The sequence below is a fragment of the Marmota monax genome, unplaced genomic scaffold (assembly GCF_021218885.2).
Source record: "Marmota monax isolate L192 unplaced genomic scaffold, Marmota_monax_Labrador192_F-V1.1 WCK01_AAM20220418_F8-fsc00398, whole genome shotgun sequence".
NCBI classification, from domain to species: Eukaryota; Metazoa; Chordata; class Mammalia; order Rodentia; family Sciuridae; genus Marmota; species Marmota monax.
This window is the reverse complement of record NW_026695073.1, coordinates 683,724-702,946: the sequence shown is the minus strand read 5'-3', so window position 1 is coordinate 702,946 and position 19,223 is coordinate 683,724. Positions and strand designations below refer to the sequence as shown.

Genomic DNA, 19,223 nt, shown 5'->3' with positions numbered 1-19,223 from the left:
CAGGCTTCCTTAAACTTAATGAAGCTCCTCACTGATCTTCAACAGCTCCATGGGCAGATTGGACACAAGTCCTCACAGAGAAGAAATTAAAGCAGAGCACAGCTGTGCAAGTTGCCCCAAGATAAGCACTAAGGGGGCTGGAATTCAGGTCCCACCACCCTCAGTCAGGGCTCCTATCTACTGGGTGGCAAAGAGTCAGGCACACGTGGGCACTTGCTTGGGCAGAAACCAAGTGGTGGCTTCACCAGACTGTGGTTCTGATGGAGTTGGTGTCTGGTGCAATACTTTTAATTCAACTGTTACCTCTGCTTATAATCAATAAAATTTTCCCTTTTTGACAATATTATGCGACAAAATTCTGATGTCTATTTCAGATTTAAAAAGTGTAATGATGTTATCAAATATTATTACTGTATAACATTTAAAACAACACAAAATGCAAGCATGGCTTTCAGATTTCTCACAAAACATATTTTCCCCCAGATTAAAATTTTTTATTCATTTCATTTGTATATCTTTATGGGTAAATCATGGCAATTCAATATAGGTGTACAAGTTTTATCATGTAAATTTGATGTTACTTCCAGGAAGTCCCTGTAGTGTAACCCGCCTTTAGTTTGTTTTTTTTTTTTTTTTTTTTTTTTGTGATGAATGACTTTTCATAGAATTCATACTGTGACACAGTCTGAGAGACTGTCTCTGTGTGCCCTTCAAGAATGGGGACATTCTAGCATTTCAAGCAGGCATTGATTTAGGATAGATAAGGCTGGACACCTGAGGAATTTGGAGGAAGCAGATTTATTTAAGCTGCAGCAATCCAGAAGGGGTAAAGCCAAACAATCTCTGGACCCCAGGTCTGGAAATTCTCAGAGAATTCAGTTGGTGGTTGTACAATACAATGGTTAACATAACAGTTACATTTTGTTCCACGTTCTTTGGTTGGAAAGAGGTTTCAAAATTTTTTACTATGGAAACAGATCTTTTGCACATCAACACACATGATTGGAGACCTTTTTTTTAAAATTGTAGATGAGAATAATACATGTAATTTTTTTCTGTTTTTTGGTGGTGCCAAGAATCAAACCTCAGGTCTCACATATGCTAGGCAAGTGCTCTGTCACTGACCACAACCCCAGCCCTGCAGGCCTTTACAAGAAACCTGGCCTTCACAACAAAGAGGAGCGCAAAGCACAATAAGTTCTCTAGAAATCCTGCTCACTTCTTAAACAATTATCTCCTTGACTAGGAGAGAGGCTTATATCTTACAATGAAGATGGGGGTCTTCTGTGGGGTACATCATTACCCCCTTTGATGCTCACTATTTAATCCTCTAAGTCAAAAAGCATTATTATCTTCTTGGATTTAAGCTTTATATAATGTCACATCATATTTTTTTTAACAGCTGCTTCTATAGTAGACCCACTAGTTGTAATGTAAAGAGGAAGCAAACATGGAAGCAATGAACAAGTTCATAGCATAATCCCTGCTATGTCAATTAAGATTTGAATCCATCAAGAACAGGAAACCATCCACCAACTAGTGAGCTTGGATGCCAACCGTAATACCCTTTCAGGTTTGAACTGGTACATGTGGTAGTTTTCTGATAGTGTTAACTATGTGTTTGATTGTTATCAGTCCTAGAGTCAAGACAAAAGAAAGGACTGTGTATATGAAAGAGGTAAGTGGTGGCAATGAGAGTATAAGAGCTGTCTTAGAGGGAGAAACAGTCCATTTTCCTGTTGGTGAGTTTATCTTACACCTTGTGTGGATCATCCAGCCCACAGTGGCTGAAGCAGGGCTGATGTTTCCTCTAGCTTTGGGCACATGCAGGCTAGTCATCTTCCAGAGTGACTTGAGAAGGGTTGGTGTCCTTCTGATCCTTGAGCTTGTCAGGTGTTTCCTTCTTCCTGATGCTCAGCTTAAAGGGTGCAAATTAAGGAGAGAAAGCTGCAAAAGAATGTACGTAAGAATAAGAGATTTTATTTTCAAGAAATTCCAAAAGGAACAAAATATTACATAATGTATATTTCTGCATGTGTACATACATGTATTGACATATTTGGTGACACTCTAAAGAAGAGTAAGGGATTGTGGACAGTGCTCAGAGTGGGGCTGTGACAGAGGTGGGGGATATCCCAGGAGGCCTGAACTATGTAGATTTATCTCAATGTAACTTTAAACAAATTTGAAAACAACCTATAATTTCAGAAGCCTGACCCAACATTGGCTTATGATCTTCCATATATTATTATTTCATCTAAAAAATAAAAAATAAATTTTAACCCCCTGTCTCAAAGGTCAATTGCACTTCAAAGTGGGTTAACTTTAAGCTCAGAATATATTTCTGCGTGGAAATTGTGTCATATGCCTACTTGGATCCCAAAGTTTAGGCAGTGCTCAGCAGCTTAATTTACCCTTGGCTTATCCTCCTCACCATCTTTACTTTACCAGATGCAAACCCAAGGTTGTATCCAGCTCTACCCATTCTGAAGTCTTTACCCCTCCTCACAATACCCCTTAGCCAGACAAAACTTGCTAACTTATATTTTTTCTTTCTTGATAATCTCTTGGAAGAAGCCAGAGTTAGGCTAAATTTGGTAGATCTAGGAGGGTATTTTCCAAATGGGTTGTTTTTCTCCAAGTTCAGGTATGGCCAGTCTGGCTGTCCCCAGCCTGCTGCAATGTGCTCAGGCCTCACACCACTGCCCAGAGACCCAGTGCCCATATGGCCCCATGTCCAGGACACAGAGTCCCCTCAGGGAGGAGTGGGGGATAGGGGAAGAAGACGTGGTGGGAAGTTTAGGAGAAAGGACCAGAAGGTGCTTCCAGGGCTGGACTCCCAGAGCATCCAGAGATCCCTCTCCAGCTTGCCCTAAAGGATCAGGTCCAGACCTGGTCAGCAGCTCCCAGGCTCTGACCCTGCTCTCTCAGCAGTGAGCTGGACCCACCTAGACCCACCCACTGCCTGCTGTGAGGACCTCAGCCTTTATTTAATGTGCTCACTAGTTTATTTGGATGAGTTCCCTGAGTTAGAGCCATAACTCCTCAAGGGTCCTGAGGAGTGGTGGTTGGTCCGGGGGCGGGGGGGGGGGTGGCGATAGGCAGGCAGCATGGTGAGGTGACTGTGATGGAGAATGCCCAGTTTCCTAGCTCTTGTATATCTTGAGCAGACCAGAAGCCTTGGAGTCAATTCACTCCAATGGCACCATCATGAAATGGGGCATCTTGTGGCCATAGCAGCATCCAGCCACTTTTAGCATAGGGCATCAGGCATCAAAAGTCAGGACTGCAGTATTGGAATGGGGTGTGGGTGTCTGTGGATGTGTCAGCATGCAGCTGTGTACCTTGCTTCCTACTCATGCTGGCGGTGACTGTGGAAGGATCCAGAAAGAGTGGTTGTGACAACAGAGGCATCCAGTCCTGAGGGTTGTCATCCTGCCATAGTGACAAGAGTCTGGCTGCAGTTGCAATAAAGTTGGCATCCAGTGCTGAGCATCACTGTCTGGTGTCCATGTTAAAGTCTGGTGACAGCAGGGTGGAGCTTCAAAGTCTGGCAGGGGTGAGAGCAACATGCACCTGCATCAGGGGTCCTCAGTATAGGGGTCGGATATCAGGCTTGGGGTGAAGTGCAGTGACGTTGGGTCCTTGGTGGGCAGCATCAGAATCCAGCTGGAGTTTGAAAGTTCAATTGCTGCATGATGGTGGTGGCACCAGAAGAGCCCAGAAGCAGGGGCAGCAACAACAGGCAGTGTCCAGCAGTGAGCATCTCATTCCTGCAGCAGTAATTGGGGTCCGGCTGCAGGGTGGTGAATGTGGCATCCAGTGGCCATGTGGGGAATCTGGGTGGCTACAGCAAAGAGCTCCAGGCTGGCAGTGGTCGTGAGGGCATGGGATAGTGGGCATCAGAGTGAGAAGGTGACCAGTAGCTAAGATGGCCTCTGGAAGCTCCAGGCCCTGGTCTTTCTCCTGGTGGACTTGGCCTGCTCAGGAAGAAGCATATGGGAGACCACAGTACCCAGGCAGCAATCCAGGAACTTATCTGCCCTCAGCTGCCATGCCTCGCTCTGGCCATGAGCCCACTTGGTTCCTCTTCACCTCATGCCCTGGTACAGCTTCTACTGAGGAACTAGGCTGTCTGCCAGATTGAGGTGGCCTTAGGAGAGAACCCCACTGTCCCCAGCCACATCCTGCATGGACTGTGGGGACAGAGATCAGAGGTCCTAGGACATCTTCACCCCCAAAGCACATTTCTGTGGCTAAGGGCAGCAGAAGACCAAGACAGAGGGTCTGCACCCTTAGGCTCCCTCTGCCACCTGTGCCCTCCACTCTTGTCCTGCCCCAGGATGCCCTTGGAGGGTGAGGATTTTCTAGGCCCCCCCCACCTCCCACCTCTGCACTCTGCTGCCACAGCCCAGGGGAGATGTGCCTGGGGAGGGTGGGTGTCCTCTCCAAAGGCTTCCCCAGCTGGAAGATGGCCTACTCACCCCTTAGAGGCTACAACCCTGGGAGGGACTCAAGGATCAGGCGAGCAGCTGCCTGGTGGACTCAAGGCCAATGCCAGGCATGGCTGGCCTGGTCAGTATAAGGACCTCAGCAGCTGTCTGGGTACCACCAGCTCCTATGTCCTGCTTCCTGAGCAGGCAGGTTCTACTAGAAGCAAGACCAGTCACCTGGGGGAGCCACTGCAGAGACCATCACAGCCTCCAGTTGCCCTCTGACTCTGAGGCCCACTGTCCCATGCTGTCACCATCACCGCTACCAGAGCTCCACACTGTGGCCACTGGAGTCCCCACATAGCCACCAGTAATGCTGCAGCCACCACCACTGCATTGGGAACAGACTCCCACCACCACCAGAGGATGAGGATGCTCCTGTCTGGATGCCTGGCTTGCTGCCACCACCTCCAGACTCCTCAGTTGCCTTTGCCACCGCTGCCATAACTGAACTCCAGAAACTGACATTCCACAGAGGCCCAACACCAAGGCTTCACTGTCCTGGTTCCTGCTTGTGGCTGTCCTCCAAGCCTGAGGCCAAGTCTCCATCCTGCCACTGATACATCTGGACTCCCCAAACTGCCATGGGACTCCTGTTTGACATCCTCCTCATAGATGGATGCTCCTGCTACAGAATCCTGCACTGCTCCGGGTCACTGGGAAACTCCAATGTGGAACCCTGCTGTGGAATGCTAAGGCTGGCCTCTGTAGGCTCCAGTTCTGGATACCAGACTTATTTCAGACCCACTGGACACTTCCACAGGTGCCACCTGCACCCCTAGGCTTGGGAAGGGTCCATCACATGCCCTTCCATGCCTGCTGCCTGTTTATTTCTGTCAAGGGATTAACTCACTGATCTCAAAACCGAATCATCTCATTGATAAACCTTGCATTGGCTCACCTGTGAGCTTCTGGGGACACCTACTACCTAACCCACAAAACATCTTCATCAAATAGGTTAGCAAGACCTCCTTGATGACATGCAAGAGCTTCTGCATCAGTACTTGCTACTTTGCCTTGCACTTTTATTTTATGGAGAGGAGCCTCTTGCCAAGAACATCATCAACCAAACTCTGGCAACTTCAAACTTCTTCTGCAGCTTTCTCAATTCTCTCGTCAGTAGAACAATGTAACGTGATGGCCTTATCTGGATTTGGCTTTGGCTGAATGGAACGTGGGTCGTTTCTTCTTTTCTCCACACTATGAAAAGTTTTTTTCCGAATGAGAAATAATGCTGTTATTTCCTTTTTGTCATTTACATATGCCCTGGAGCAGCCCTTTAATTTCCTTCATGAACATTTCCTTTGCATTCTCAGTGTGACAAAGTAGTGCAAGATGCACAGCTTTTTATGTGAAGTGCAAAGCATAAGACTCTTCCTTTTATTTAAATAGTACAAACCATTACTGATTTATTAATGGTTCTACTTCAATAGTGTGTCTTGGAGAATAAGAGGATGGTGAGCCATGATCTGTGGAGCAATAAGAATGCACATATTAAGGTTGTTATCTTATATGAACAGGATTTTTAGTGCCACGTGACAATTAAAATAGTTAATATCACAGATCACAGTATGAGTTATAATGGCCTGAAATCTTCAACACTCATTAGGCAGTCACCTCTGCTCTATACCCAGGGACCTCTATCTCACCTTCTCCAGGATGGCCTGTTTGTGTCCTCTCCCACAGCACCATGAGCTCTACGTGGGCTCCATCAGCAGCTACACAGTGCTGATGGTGGCACAGCCTGGTGAATGGATGAGCATTTTTAGGTCAACATAAAAGATTGTCACTAAAAATACTTACAATGCCATCCTAAAAATGAAAGAATTACCATCACAAAAAAAAATAGACAATCTCAGAGGGAAGTGGAAGGAGAGCTGAGCTGGGGGGTCTGGCACTGGGTAATGCTCAGAAGGTCACATGTGGGAGGTGCCATAGAAAACATTAGAACTAGGGTGGTGAGCATACATTCCAGGAGAAGTGGAGGGCTGCTGGCCTAATAGTTTCTTGACTTACTGCTTCTGGTGTTTTGGTGCCTGAAATTTAAGTTGCTGCCAGGAAAGGTGGCTCTCTTTCAAAGGATGGGATGGCAGCTTGGAGTACCATATGTAAATATATATATATCGTCAAGAGGAGGATAATGTTCAATGTCCACTCACTTGCTTAGTGGCAGCTAAGCTGTCTCCTCTTCCTGAATGTTTACAGAGGCCACTCATGGCTCCATATCTTCCTGTGTGTTCAGTGCTGGTGTAGGGCCAGCTTCGGTTTTCAGGGCTATTCCTCCTCCTTCACAGGGAATGTGATAATATGCTCCAAAAATATAAGCAGGTAAATTAGGCCATGGCTACTGGAGGCAATTACATCACTTGGGGTGGTGCTGGACCTGCAGGAGAAAACACCCAACATGACTGGCTTTCCTTGGGCCTTTCCCAATTCACACTAGAACCCTGCCTCTGAGAATAGCCCAGGCCCTCCCCAATAGGACATCTTCCCAGACTAGGTTCCATCAGCTGCAGGATGTCAGGCTTGTGTTTCTCACGACCATATGGCAGATCCCAAGGCCACCAGCAGAGATTCCTCTGCACACACCTTCAGTCATCCACCTCAGGCCCCATCCCCATAATCAGAGAGCTCAGACTCACAGGATCTGTGTTCTCCAGCTGGGGAAGGACATGGAAGTTCCCCTCTGATTCAGGCATAATGAGTAACAGGAAGGCCCTGAGATATTTCAGGTTGTCCAAGTCTTCGGACCTCAAAAATATTCTGCATAGAGGCACAGCCACATTTCAATGATGGAGCAGAGGGTGCTATGGAGTGTGGAGTGAGACAGGGAGTCATGAGGGACTGGGTCTCACCTTTAGATAGCACCTCCCAAGGCCCCTGCATCATGGGCTTCTCAATGAGTGCCCAAGCAGGCCCATGCACCACATCAAAATGGCAACCTTTGAGGCACATGTGTGGGTAAGGGGCTCCCCACACTTGCTGTCCAGTCTCTGTACAGAAAAGTATGGGCAACCCAGGCTGGGATTGGCTGTGTTGGGATGGGATCCTCACAGAGCCTGGTTCTGAGGCCCCAACCACTCCTCTGCTCCTTGGGTGTCCAGAATCCCATTGCAGCACACTATGTCCTCTCTACAGTATAAGCCCCAGAGTTGAGTCCTCTGATGGAAATCACACAGGGTGGAAATTGGGGTTTACCCAGCTATCTTTTACAACAGCCAATCAATTGGCCCCTCTTAAAACAGGAGCCCTCCCGACTGGCCCAAAGACCACTCACTTCTTTTTTTGTAGCCACTCCTCACAAACATCGGGCTGCAGGTTTCTATACCTAGAGAAGGTGAGGCGGCTGTCACCTCTAACATCCTGTGCCCCTCATCTGCCAAGATGGCTGGTGGGCTTGACTAACTTCCTGACAATCATGGAAGTTCTAGAGGGCTAGGAGGTTTGTCTGCATTGCTTCCTAAATGATAGGCCAAGTGATGGCCAATAGTGATGTTACATATACATTTGAGCAATGACTGAGCCCAACCACCTAATGCCTAGCTACCTCAGGGCCAGGACCCATTCCTTTCTCCCCAAGGGTCCCTGTTCTGACTACATGCAGGTTGGAACGCTCCCAGATGCAGTCCACAGACTCCTTCCCAAATGTGAAAATTGCTTATCCTGAAGCCTCAGAGTAGTGAGGCCTGAGATAGGGAACTTGCTCACAGAGAGGGGACGTGACCACAGGGTAAGACCAGAGCTGCAGGCAGCATGTTACACAGAACCAGGCCTGAGGCAGACACTCCTTGGGCTCATCCTACTCGGTTTTCTAAACATCCAGGCAGGGTTCTCCTCTGAAAACACTACTTTCTCCAGAGGGGACGGATTGCCCAGAAATCCCAGGACCAACTAGGACATGGCCATGTGCCAGGGCTTGGAGGTGATTGATACACACCTTTTACTACACAGCAGCTCCAGCACCTTCTGAGGATTAACCAGATTTGGGTAGGAATATAAAAATTCATGGCCATAGGAGGTGTTCCCCTTTGCAGGACAGGAACCAGGCCATTCCTTGGCTCCTGGAGGATGAGTGATGTGAAGGTTTCCAGTAGACAGGACACATCCATTGATGAATCTTGGTCATCTTCTCCCTAGATTGTGGAATCAAATAGGGACACTACAACATGGAAAAGTAGCCATATGCAAAATGACTCATTGCCATACACTCAGGTTAAATTGAAGGATTTATCTCTGTATTCTTGAGATATCACACACACACACATACAGACACACACACAACACACATACACACACAAACCTGGTGAGGGTCTCTAGCAATCAAGGGGAAATTGAGATTCTGGTCCCTTGTGGTTGCCTGTCATGTCTCAATTCTGCTCTCCTTGGGAAAAATTGCCAGAGCTCTAAGGACCCAGCAGTGACCCAGAACTCAAGAAAGGCCCCCCTATTCAGGGCTTTTCTGAGGCTTGAGCATCCACAGATCAGGAACTCTTGGCACTGGGCTTGCTGTCTCAACACCAGTGAGCAGACTGGGACTGTATCTGATTGTTGGTGCCTAGCTACTAGGGTTGCAAGGTCTGTATGTTTTGTGACCAAAAAGTGAGGTCACTTCCTTGGGGACTCCTTACCTGAGTTCTATTCCCACATAAGATGGTTCCAAAGGCCCCCTGGGATCTGGGATGCTCCCATATTCTCATGACACAGGCACCAGTGAACACAGTTACACCAACACACCCTGGATCAGGTCCACAGATAAGCCAGGAATAGGCAGCTCCTCTGGTTTGGAACAGAATGTGGTCCAGACCCACGTCCTCCTTTAGGTTATGTGTGTGATCCTGAAGAAGTCATTGTGGCTTGCAAGACCTCCATGGCTCCCTAATGTGTCCATCAAGGATTATTAGACCACCTGCTTTTCAGGTGGTCATCAGGGGAATGAACCCATACATACATGTACTCCCTCAGATACCCTAATGCTAAAGTTATGAGTCTGTAATACACAAATCTACAGATGACACAGCATTGGAATTTGAGGGACAAAAAATGACATGCAACTCTACCATCACCTGAGTCCCACAGTGAGAGAGAGAAAGTCAACTCCTGCCTTGGCCATGGTCCCCTCTCTGCACCAGTGGAATGCTATAGTGGCTGATATTCAGAGATAGTCTCACCTTTGTCAGAGACCTGCCAATGGCTTCATGTGAGATTTAGAATTGTCCCAAGGTCTCTTCCCATTGTATTATGTGGGTTCATTACAGAGGATCCAAAAGACCATAGCATCCTGGTGCCCAAGGCCTGTAGCTCCCTTCCCTCCAAGTGGATCCACATCAGCATCTGGTTTCTAAGAAACAGAAATCAGCCAGGTCATGAAGACAACTTCTAAGTTTGAGTCAAGGGAAGTCTCACTTTTGTCTGGCTCCATAGCCCCACAGCTGGGGCACTGCTGGGATTCTAGAGCTCTGGGAGAAAAGTTTGTGTGGCAGCAACCAGAGAGACCCAGGGATCCCATGAAATGGCAAGGGGATGGTATTTCTGTGCTTCCCTTTCTGAGTGCCTCACAGAAGAGAAAATATGTGGGTTGTAAACTTCACTGATGCACAAAATATATCAAGAACCAACAATGTTGTGAAGTGGCCAAGATTTTGTCCAACAGCATGGTCCTAACCAGAGGAGTGGAGACTCTATCTTCATGACTTTAGGGAAAGGCTACATTGCTTCTTTCAGGGAAGCAGCAAGCCACTACCCTTTGTTTTGTGTGTCATTCAAGACAATTTCCTCCTATTCCTCCAAGTAAAATATTGAAACAAGGCCCCAGAAACATGAACAAAGAAGTATCTCAGGAGGCAATATTGACTCAATAGCTAAGGATACTGGAGCCGAGAGAAGGACAGACAATTCAGTTTTGAGGACTAGACAGGGAACGGGAGACCATTCCCTGCAGGGAACACTCACTAAACTAATCCATGACCACTGAGCACCCTGTGCTCACTCTTGTATAAAACTCAAGGAGCTGACACCTTTCCCCTCTCCTAAGGAACCTCAAGAATTAGCTAACTCTCCCAGGAGACTCAGGATCATATTCCTTGTACACAGGGAGCTAAGTGGCTGCTCATTACTTTCCTACCAGAGGTGACAAGCACATGATGCTAAGTTCTTTTAAACTATACCAAACTTAAAAAATTGTTTATGCTCTCCCCAAAATAGCAGTAGAATCATCACTTCAAAGTACCATAAGAAAAACTGAATGGGAGAAGATTACTTAAGCAAAGAAATGATCAGGATTCAACTTCCAAAAGACCTAAATGCCCTTGCAGCTCCTGGTCCCTTTGCTGTGGCTTCCAATGGACAGCAGACTCCTTATGTGCTCATTTTGCCTTAGTGACACATGACCTAAGAGGAAAGGCTTTCTGTACACAACAGCTGCTTGACCCAAGCATCTGGATATACACAGCTGCAAATGTTGAAAGTAACACTAAATAATGTCTTTCAAGATAAATAGGTTCTCTCATCAACAATACTAAAATGAGATAAAATGCTACTAGGATACAAAAATGTAGACACTAAGCTGACCTAACACAATATTTATTAAGCATGTTACTTACTGACCCAAAAGTTATATCATAAAGTGTTTCTAAAAGACATCATTCTTATCCTTTCTTGAATTGCTTCTACTCATCTGAAAGATGCCACATCTTTAATTACTGGTTGATTTAGTGCCGTCACATTGGAATTTATTCCAATGTGAATTAAATGTCTTAAATTGAGAAGCCAAATCACAAATTTCCACCAAATCATTTATAAGAAAGTAAAATGGCCTTCTCCACCCAATTCTACACAATGTGCCTGAAAAATATCCCAACAAAGCCAGAAACACACTGAAAAGTTTCCATAAGAATTGTGGAATGATACGGCACCTTCAAAGAATTGAAGACAGTAGCTGCTGTCTATTAAGTGTCTGTACATTTGTTTTAGTAGCACCATCTACCACTGTGTTTCTGGCCCATGTTCAGGGACATGGTTTCTTCCACTCTTCATAGTAACTCAATGAGATGGGTACAACACCCCTGTATAGATGAGGAAACTGAGTCATGGACAAATTAAATGACTTGCCACAGAATACTCAGCATGAAGTGCCAGGGTGGGAATTCAAATCAGGATGGGAATTCAAATCCAGGCTGTCCCACACCAAGTCTGGAACAGAGTGCACTTATTCACTCATTCAACAAACCCCTATGGGTGCCTCCTGGAAGTGAGTGCTTCCCATGTAAGCCCAAAGATTCATAGCACTATGCAATGTAGGTGTCTCTTTTAGCATTCCCAAGTTCCCAATGAGGCTGCTGACCTGGGGAGGCACGGCCCATCAGGCCTGTGAGGAGACTTCACTTTGCATCAGTGAAGCCCCACATAGCTACAGGTGGCTCTGTCCAGGTGGCCAACACACCTGCTTCCTCAGCTCACTGCCAGTAAACATCATGGTCATGGCCAAAGGTGGGTTCACGTCATTCTACAACTGTCCAAGCCCACAGAATATGCATCAGCAAGAGTAAAGATTAAGGTAAGCCCAAGAATCTAGGTGACAATGATGTGGGTTTCTGAACTGGAACAAATGTGCCTCTCTGGTGGCCAGTGATGGTGACAGAGGCTGAGGCTGTGCAGGGACGGGGGCATTCAAAATATCTTTGTCCTTCCTCTCAATTTTGAGCTTAAAAATGCTCTAAAAAGTTATCAAGTAAAAAACAAGAAAAGAAAGAAGTGTGCTTTGTCACTCTGCACTGGGGCAGCTAAGGGCAGATGGCCAGAGCTCGGGGCAAACAGACCCAGCACCTCCTTTCCAACCTGCCTCTCTCCAAGCTCAGCGCAGCATGGCCTTCAAGGGACTTTGGGGTCTTTACAGAGAAGGTGTCTGATGGTCACAGATCAGAAGTCCTGTTTGCAACCTCCACTGGAGGAGGCCATGGGGGAAGACTCAGATTTAGGGTGGCCCACCTCTCCCTCTCTGTCCCTGTGCTGTCCCTACTTATCTCCATGTCACCCCTGCCCCCTCAGAGGCTGCCAGCTGCTTGCTGCCTGAGCACCTTTGTGCTGCTCTTCCCACTTCTTGGCCCAGCAGCTCCTGTCCATCAATAAGCTCTCAGCTCCCACTACACCTCCTCTGAGAAGCCCATTCTGACTACCACCCAGGAACACCCTGACCCTCTCTCCCCTCTGAATTCTGAATTCAACCTATTTCTTCATCAGTTTGCTTGTTCTTTCTCAGGCCCTCCTTCTGGACCATGGACTCCAGGAGGGTAGGGGCCTTCCTTGAGCTCACTGTGGTCTCCCCAGCTCCCCCAGGACTGGAGAGGAGGGCTTGGAAGCTGTGGAAAAGGCACAGGGTGAGGATATAATGAGAAGTGTGCAGGCTGCCACCTGGGGGAGGGCCCGCACCAGACCCTGCCATCCTGGCCCCCTGATCTTGGCCTGTCAGCCTCCAGATCTGTGAGAAATCTGTTTCTGTTGTTTCAAAGCCACACTTGATGGGTCTTAGGTACACCTGCCTTCACTGATTCAGACCTGGGCAACGTGGGCCAGATTTGGGTAATGCATTCTGGACACTTGGAGGTACCCAGGCAAGCTGGGGAGGCTGTCTCCATGCAGCAAGTAGGTGTCTGTGTGCACAATATCATGGTCTGCTCACCTGATCCAGTGGACACCTGGCAAACCGTAAGCCTGCAGGCAGCACTTAGGACCAAAGACAGGCGCAGGGGCAAACTCAGCCACCTCTACTGCAAGAGGCTATGCTCCAAACGTAGCTGATCTCACCCCTTCAGTGGGCACATCTGTGGCTTGCCTGCTTGGCTTTCACCTCCTTGCCTCATCATTTAACCTTGAATATTTTTGGCGACAATTTCTTTCTCTTATATGGTGACTCAGCCCCTCGAGGCTTGATCACTGAGATCAATCCATTCCACCATGATGGGCACAAAGAAGCAGTGACGCAGGCTGGACCAGCCACACCAATCCCATTACTTTCATTATCATCATTAGGCATGGGACACTGTCTTTTCCTTCAATGCCAAACTAGCAGATTGTGCCCCGAAAGCTGCTTGGCAATATGCCACCACCCCACTGAGAGAGGGTGAGCAGGAGAAAGCAGTGCAGGGAGATGGAGAGAGGCAGTATCCTGAGGACATCACTGCAACCTCTGGATAAAGCTGTGCCTGAATCTGTGTTCACCACATACTTCCCACACACGTGAACCAAAGCAATCCACTTTACAGCCTTCTTTTTCTCCTGTAAAGTTATGTTTCTTTACTTATTGTTCTGGCTAATTTTGTTAGGGTTTATCCAATTTGAAAGATGGACCCACTTTGCTGCTTCACAGCTGTGTGGCCTTGGCTCAGTCATTAAACCCTCAGAGCTTCAACATCCTTGCTAGTAAAGAGGAGTTGCTACCTCCACCTTCAAAAGAGGAAGTCAGCCGTGTAAATTATATGAGACAAGGCAAAGCACTTAGGGTTGCGGTTTGATGAATGGAAGATTCTATAATTCTAATCTACTAATTAAGCATAATGTACTGAAGAATAACTACAGGGAATGCTTTCAAAGACCAAAGTATCACTGAGTGTCTGACTCCTAGGGCCTCAGCTATCTGATTTTTCATTGTGGCCTCAGTGAGGAAGCAACCGTTGCATCCCTAAGAACACCCACAATCTGAGCTCCTAAAACATCAGCACAGAAAAAGCATAAAAATATGGATATTCTATCTTCTCATATCACTAAAAGAAAAACACAGTGACCCATCTGAATTTAGAACTCGGAATCCCCTCACCCAAGGGCTCAGGACAACATCATGGCAGGGCCAGAGGCTCCCTCCAAAGGGCTTATCTCTTTGGACATCAAGAAATACCCCTTGTATTCAACATATAGCACAGCTCTGGGGCCTGCAGCACCTCTACCCAGGGCTTATCCAGATGATCAAGCTCATGCTCTGAGAGCATCTGCCAAGTCATCTGTGAGCAGAGGGAAGAAACTGACCCACTACAGCTGAGTCCATCTTGCTCCCACTGGAATGAGCCAAGCACACCTTCCTGCATACAGATGGTGCCACTAGGACAGGTCAGCAACACTGCTGCATAAGGGGAAAGAGACTGTCATCACAGAGGTTCAGGAGCTACTAAGTGGGCAGGACCACAGTTTGAACCCAGGACTGTCTGATTCCAAAGTCTGGACCTTTGCCAACTCCCAGCATAGGTAACAACCACCTATGGGCTGTTGGTTCCAGCTGCAGATCAATGGAAAGCAGGGTTTGCGGCCAGACCCCTGGGTGAACCACTCACCATATCTGGGACCTTAGGCAACTTACCTGCCATCTCCTTGTCCCATTTTCCTAATGCACAAGTGAAGGTGTGTTGTTCACTGCACAGAGCATGGAGGTAGTTAAATTAGATTGTCTATAGAACAGGCTCAGTATCGTATGGTGATTTTTGTTTTGTTTATTTGTTTTTTTTTTTAATTTTTTATTGTTGGCTGTTCAAAACATTACATAGTTCTTGATATATCATATTTCACAATTTGATTCAAGTGGGTTATGAGCTCCCATTTTTACCCCATATACAGATTGCAGAATCACATCAGTTATGCCTTTATTTACTAAGGATGTCTTTAACTGAGCCCTGGGCTTCCTGGCAGGGAGCAAGCCTTATCAGCTACTGTTTTATTATATCTGTAGCCTTGGCAAATTCCAGGGAGGGCCTGGTCACAGAGGGTGGTGCCAGGCATTGGCTAGACCCTAGGGCTCACCAGAAGTGGTGGTCAGCTCTAGAACCTCTTCTGCTTAGAAAGCAGGAACAGGGGGATGTGAGAGGGACTTTCTAGGGGTCACATAGGTTTTAGGGACTGAGGCCTAGGAACAAGGACTCAGGCCAAGTCCTCTTCCATCAGGTGTCGGCAGCCTTAGCAATTGCAGGACCATTGGGGTAACAAAAGTGCCCTTTCCTACTTGTTAACCCATGACATAATGCTCTCCCCAACTACTACAGCACCCCATGAGGCTTTGGCAGGGAGACCCAACAGGATGGCACAGGAGACACAAGCAAACAAGAAAGTCAGGCCCCTCCTGCCACCCTCACTTCTGAGAACCAGGGAGATCAAGGCTACCAGACACTCGTCAATATCCAAAGAACCCAGGAGCTGCACTGCCAGAGGCCTGAAACAGCCTCAAAACACATCCTGTGGGGGGGACTGCATTATTCCTCAGAAGTTCTGCCCCATGAGCCCACACACAGGCTCAACTGAGTGAATCCTACAGGACTCACGGGACCCAGAAATGTCCTTCTTGGAAGTTCTGCACCCATTCAATGGACAAGAATTCTGCAGCACCTCCTCTGCATGCTGGAAAGTGGAGGCTGGGCCTGGGATTCCCAGCCCAGAGTAAAATTTCTACAAAGAACAGGCAGAAGTTTCCTCTCTGGCCTGACACCCTGGGGACCGTGCTTGCTCCCCACTTGTCCCTGATACTTGCATGTTTCTCCTCTGGTCCAAACTCCCCCAGGGCTCTCATGTTATCCAGAGTGAGGACCAAAGACTTCAGCAGCCAAGAGGCTCGGCATGGTGGGCCCTGTTCTTTCTTTGACCTCATCGTCACTCTCCTTCACTCTGCTCTGGTTACATTGGCCACCTTGCTACTCTGTCTTTTCAACTCAAGGTCTTTGCAGGTGTTGATATTCTTCCAGGAACACACTTCCTGCTGAAATGTATGTCCTCCCTTCCAATGCTCTGCTCAAACGTTATCCCCTCAGAGAGGCCAAGCTGACCACCACCACTGGTGAGCCCTTTCCCTCTCTCTCTGACCTTGATTTCTGCCATGGAACTTATTTATCTACCTGTCTTCAGACTGGGTTGTACTTTCAATGAAAACATGTGAGTAAGTGCTCAATCTGCATCTGCATGGGAAGGAGCTCCTCAGTGATGCTTAGTGCATCCATCACATGATGCCAACCCTAAAGCACACACACACACACACACACACATACACACACACACACACACCAGGATGGCCCAAAATGTATCTACACCATGCAAGATCTCTGGCTGACAGCTCACAAGATGCAAACATGACTGCAAAGGGGTGCCAGGCTGAACGATGGTGGGGGATGACTAGAGAAGGGCAAGTCACACACACACACACACACACAAAAAAAAAAATATTAGCCTTATTTATTCATATATACTCATGCATTACACAAACACAGATTCACAAAAACAGTTCACACAGATTCACATACAATGCCTGGAAATGCACTTGGACATCTGCAGACAGATGCACATACATTCTCATACACACACACTCCAGCCACAACTCCACACACATGCACACACACACACACAGCCATGTGTGCACCCACGCACACTCAGTCCAGCCATGAAGATGCCATCCTTAGCCCCCAGCATTGTAAATGTTCCCCACCTCTACAGGGACCTCACAGGTGACCGGCTATAAATCCAGAGGCTGGACTAATCTCCAGGTGGCCCAAGGGACAGTAAAAGGGCAGCAGGACAGCAGGAGTCTGTCTGTCATTCTCCTGTGTAAGGTGGTTAGGATGAGGGGACCCTGACTGCCAAAGAAGCAGTTCACAGATCCTGACCTGTGACCCCCAAGAAGTGGCCTCTGTCTCCTGGTGGTGGCTCTGGGGTCTAGGAATGTGTGGGTGCAGGAGAGAGTCTTTTTTTCCCTAAACTGAACCTCTCTCCTTTGCTGAAGGCTGGGCCCTCCTTGGCAGACTCACTCAACATCAACCTCCCCAAACAGGCCTACCTGTCCCCAAGAGCGTGTCTCTCTTTTTAGCCCTCTTCACTGAGCCCCACACAGCTGTTCCTGCAGAAGATGGAGTCCCACCAGACACCTCAAGGTATGCCCCCACCCTGGAGGATCCTCACACTGCATCCACCCCTGCCACCCCCAGAACCTTAAACTCATGGGTCACACCTCCAGCCCTCCATCCTGGGTGAGCCTGCCTATAGTGTGACACTGCCTGTCACCAGGGAGCACCCCTCCAGGAGCCATTGCCCCCGACCCAAGTTGGCTCTGCTTTCCCAGATGTGCATCCTGCACCTACCTTTTTCTTCAAGGTCTGCAGCATCTTCAGTAGTCTGCAGCATCTTCTGCCTTGTGCCAGGTCTTCACCCCTGGGGGACAAGCAGGTGGGCATGGGTGAGCACATGTAGGGGCAGCCAGGCATGTCCTTCCCTCAGCCCACCTGAAACTTCCTTACCTGTGGGAGCAGCTTCCATGGCTCTCACAGCTTCCTCTGAACAGAAAGGCATGGGGGACCCTTGGGAATATGCGCCGGTAAAGGCAGTGTGGTTGTTGTGTTACCACTCAGGTGGGCATGGGTAGAGCCAGGGACTGCCAAGTTCTGAACTCAGAGTCAGTACCTCCCACTACAGTTGGACCATTCACTAGGAGGGCACCATCACCTAAGATCAGCTTGGAAAGGGTTGGAAAATTTTCCTGGAGACCAAAGCCTTCCTCAGGATCTGAGAATCCCCTCACCTGATCCAGGCTGCCCTCACATGGACTCATACCAGCATCACAGAGCAATGGTGCAGTAGCTTAACCACAAGAGGCCTCTGCTTCCTGCAGTGTCACTTCAGCGCCCTCTACTGAGGAAGCCCCCATCATGCACCTTGTAAATGGGAAATGGTGTAAAAGCCAGGCTATGGTGGAGGAGCAAACACTGAAGGAAGGAAGGAAATAAGATCAGAGCCAACATTAATGCACTTGGGAATAAAAAATAACAACATTAAGGACCAATGAAACAGTGTTTCTTTGAAAATGTAAACAAGATGGATAATGCTAACATAACCAAGAGAAAAGGAGAGAAAATCCAAGTTTATAAAATTAGAGATTAAAAAGGTGAAATCACCATAGATACCACAGAAATCCAGCAGATCATTAGAGACTACTTTGAAACTGGTACGCCAATACATTGGAAAACCTAGAATAAATGAATACATATCTAGATAAATAGGATCTACCAAAACTGAATCAAGAGCAAAAGAAAACCCAAACAGACCAATGAGTTGTAATGAGATGGAAGGCTTTTAATTATTGTCTCTAGCAAAGAAAAACCCAGGGCTGGATGGACTCCCAGCTGAGGTGTACCAAAAACCTTTAAAGGAGAACTGATGCCAAAACACCTCAAATTACTCCATGAAATACAAAGGGATGAACATGTTCCAAATTTATAAAGCCAGCATTGCACACATACCAAAGCCAGATGAGGACACATCTAGAAAAAAACCTACACACCAACATCCACAAATAACTTAGATGCACAAATATGGGATGTATGTTTCCTCTGATATGCAAAAAAAAAAAAAAAAGAATAAAAAGGAAAAGAAATGTGGGAAAGATGAGTGGAGAAAAGGGACCAAGGGGTAGCGGTTGGAGGTAGGGGGAGCTAAGACATACTGCAGCAGTAAAAATCTGGGGAAATGATAAAGATTTCCAGGAAATCTCATTTTGATCCACACCCCCAACAATTGAGACAACCAGTCATTAAGGGAATGGAACAGCTCTCAAAAACTGTTCCATATCACATTTCACATGAAACCACTGTTTTTTGTTTGTTGGTTTCATTGTTTTTTTGTTTGTTTGTTTGGTGAGGTGGGCTTGTCAATCAGCCTACCCTTTAAAATAGAAGAATTGCCACAAGGTATTTGTATGATGAACTAGGAGGAAGCCCTAGA

General features: G+C 47.3%; 2 long non-coding RNA genes across 2 annotated transcripts; both read right to left on the bottom strand.

Annotated features, from left to right (window-relative positions):
• Nucleotides 1-838: 838 nt before the first annotated feature.
• LOC131423557 (uncharacterized) lies at nucleotides 839-7,293 on the bottom strand. The gene is made up of 4 exons (XR_009225271.1): nucleotides 7,136-7,293; nucleotides 6,653-6,876; nucleotides 3,345-5,962; nucleotides 839-1,947 (listed from the first exon to the last, which is right to left on the bottom strand). It is a non-coding gene; the product is annotated as an uncharacterized LOC131423557 (long non-coding RNA).
• Nucleotides 7,294-9,588: 2,295 nt separating this feature from the next.
• On the bottom strand, nucleotides 9,589-18,813 carry LOC131423556 (uncharacterized). The gene is made up of 3 exons (XR_009225270.1): nucleotides 17,744-18,813; nucleotides 17,588-17,657; nucleotides 9,589-9,831 (listed from the first exon to the last, which is right to left on the bottom strand). It is a non-coding gene; the product is annotated as an uncharacterized LOC131423556 (long non-coding RNA).
• Between the last annotated feature and the right edge of the window lie 410 nt (nucleotides 18,814-19,223).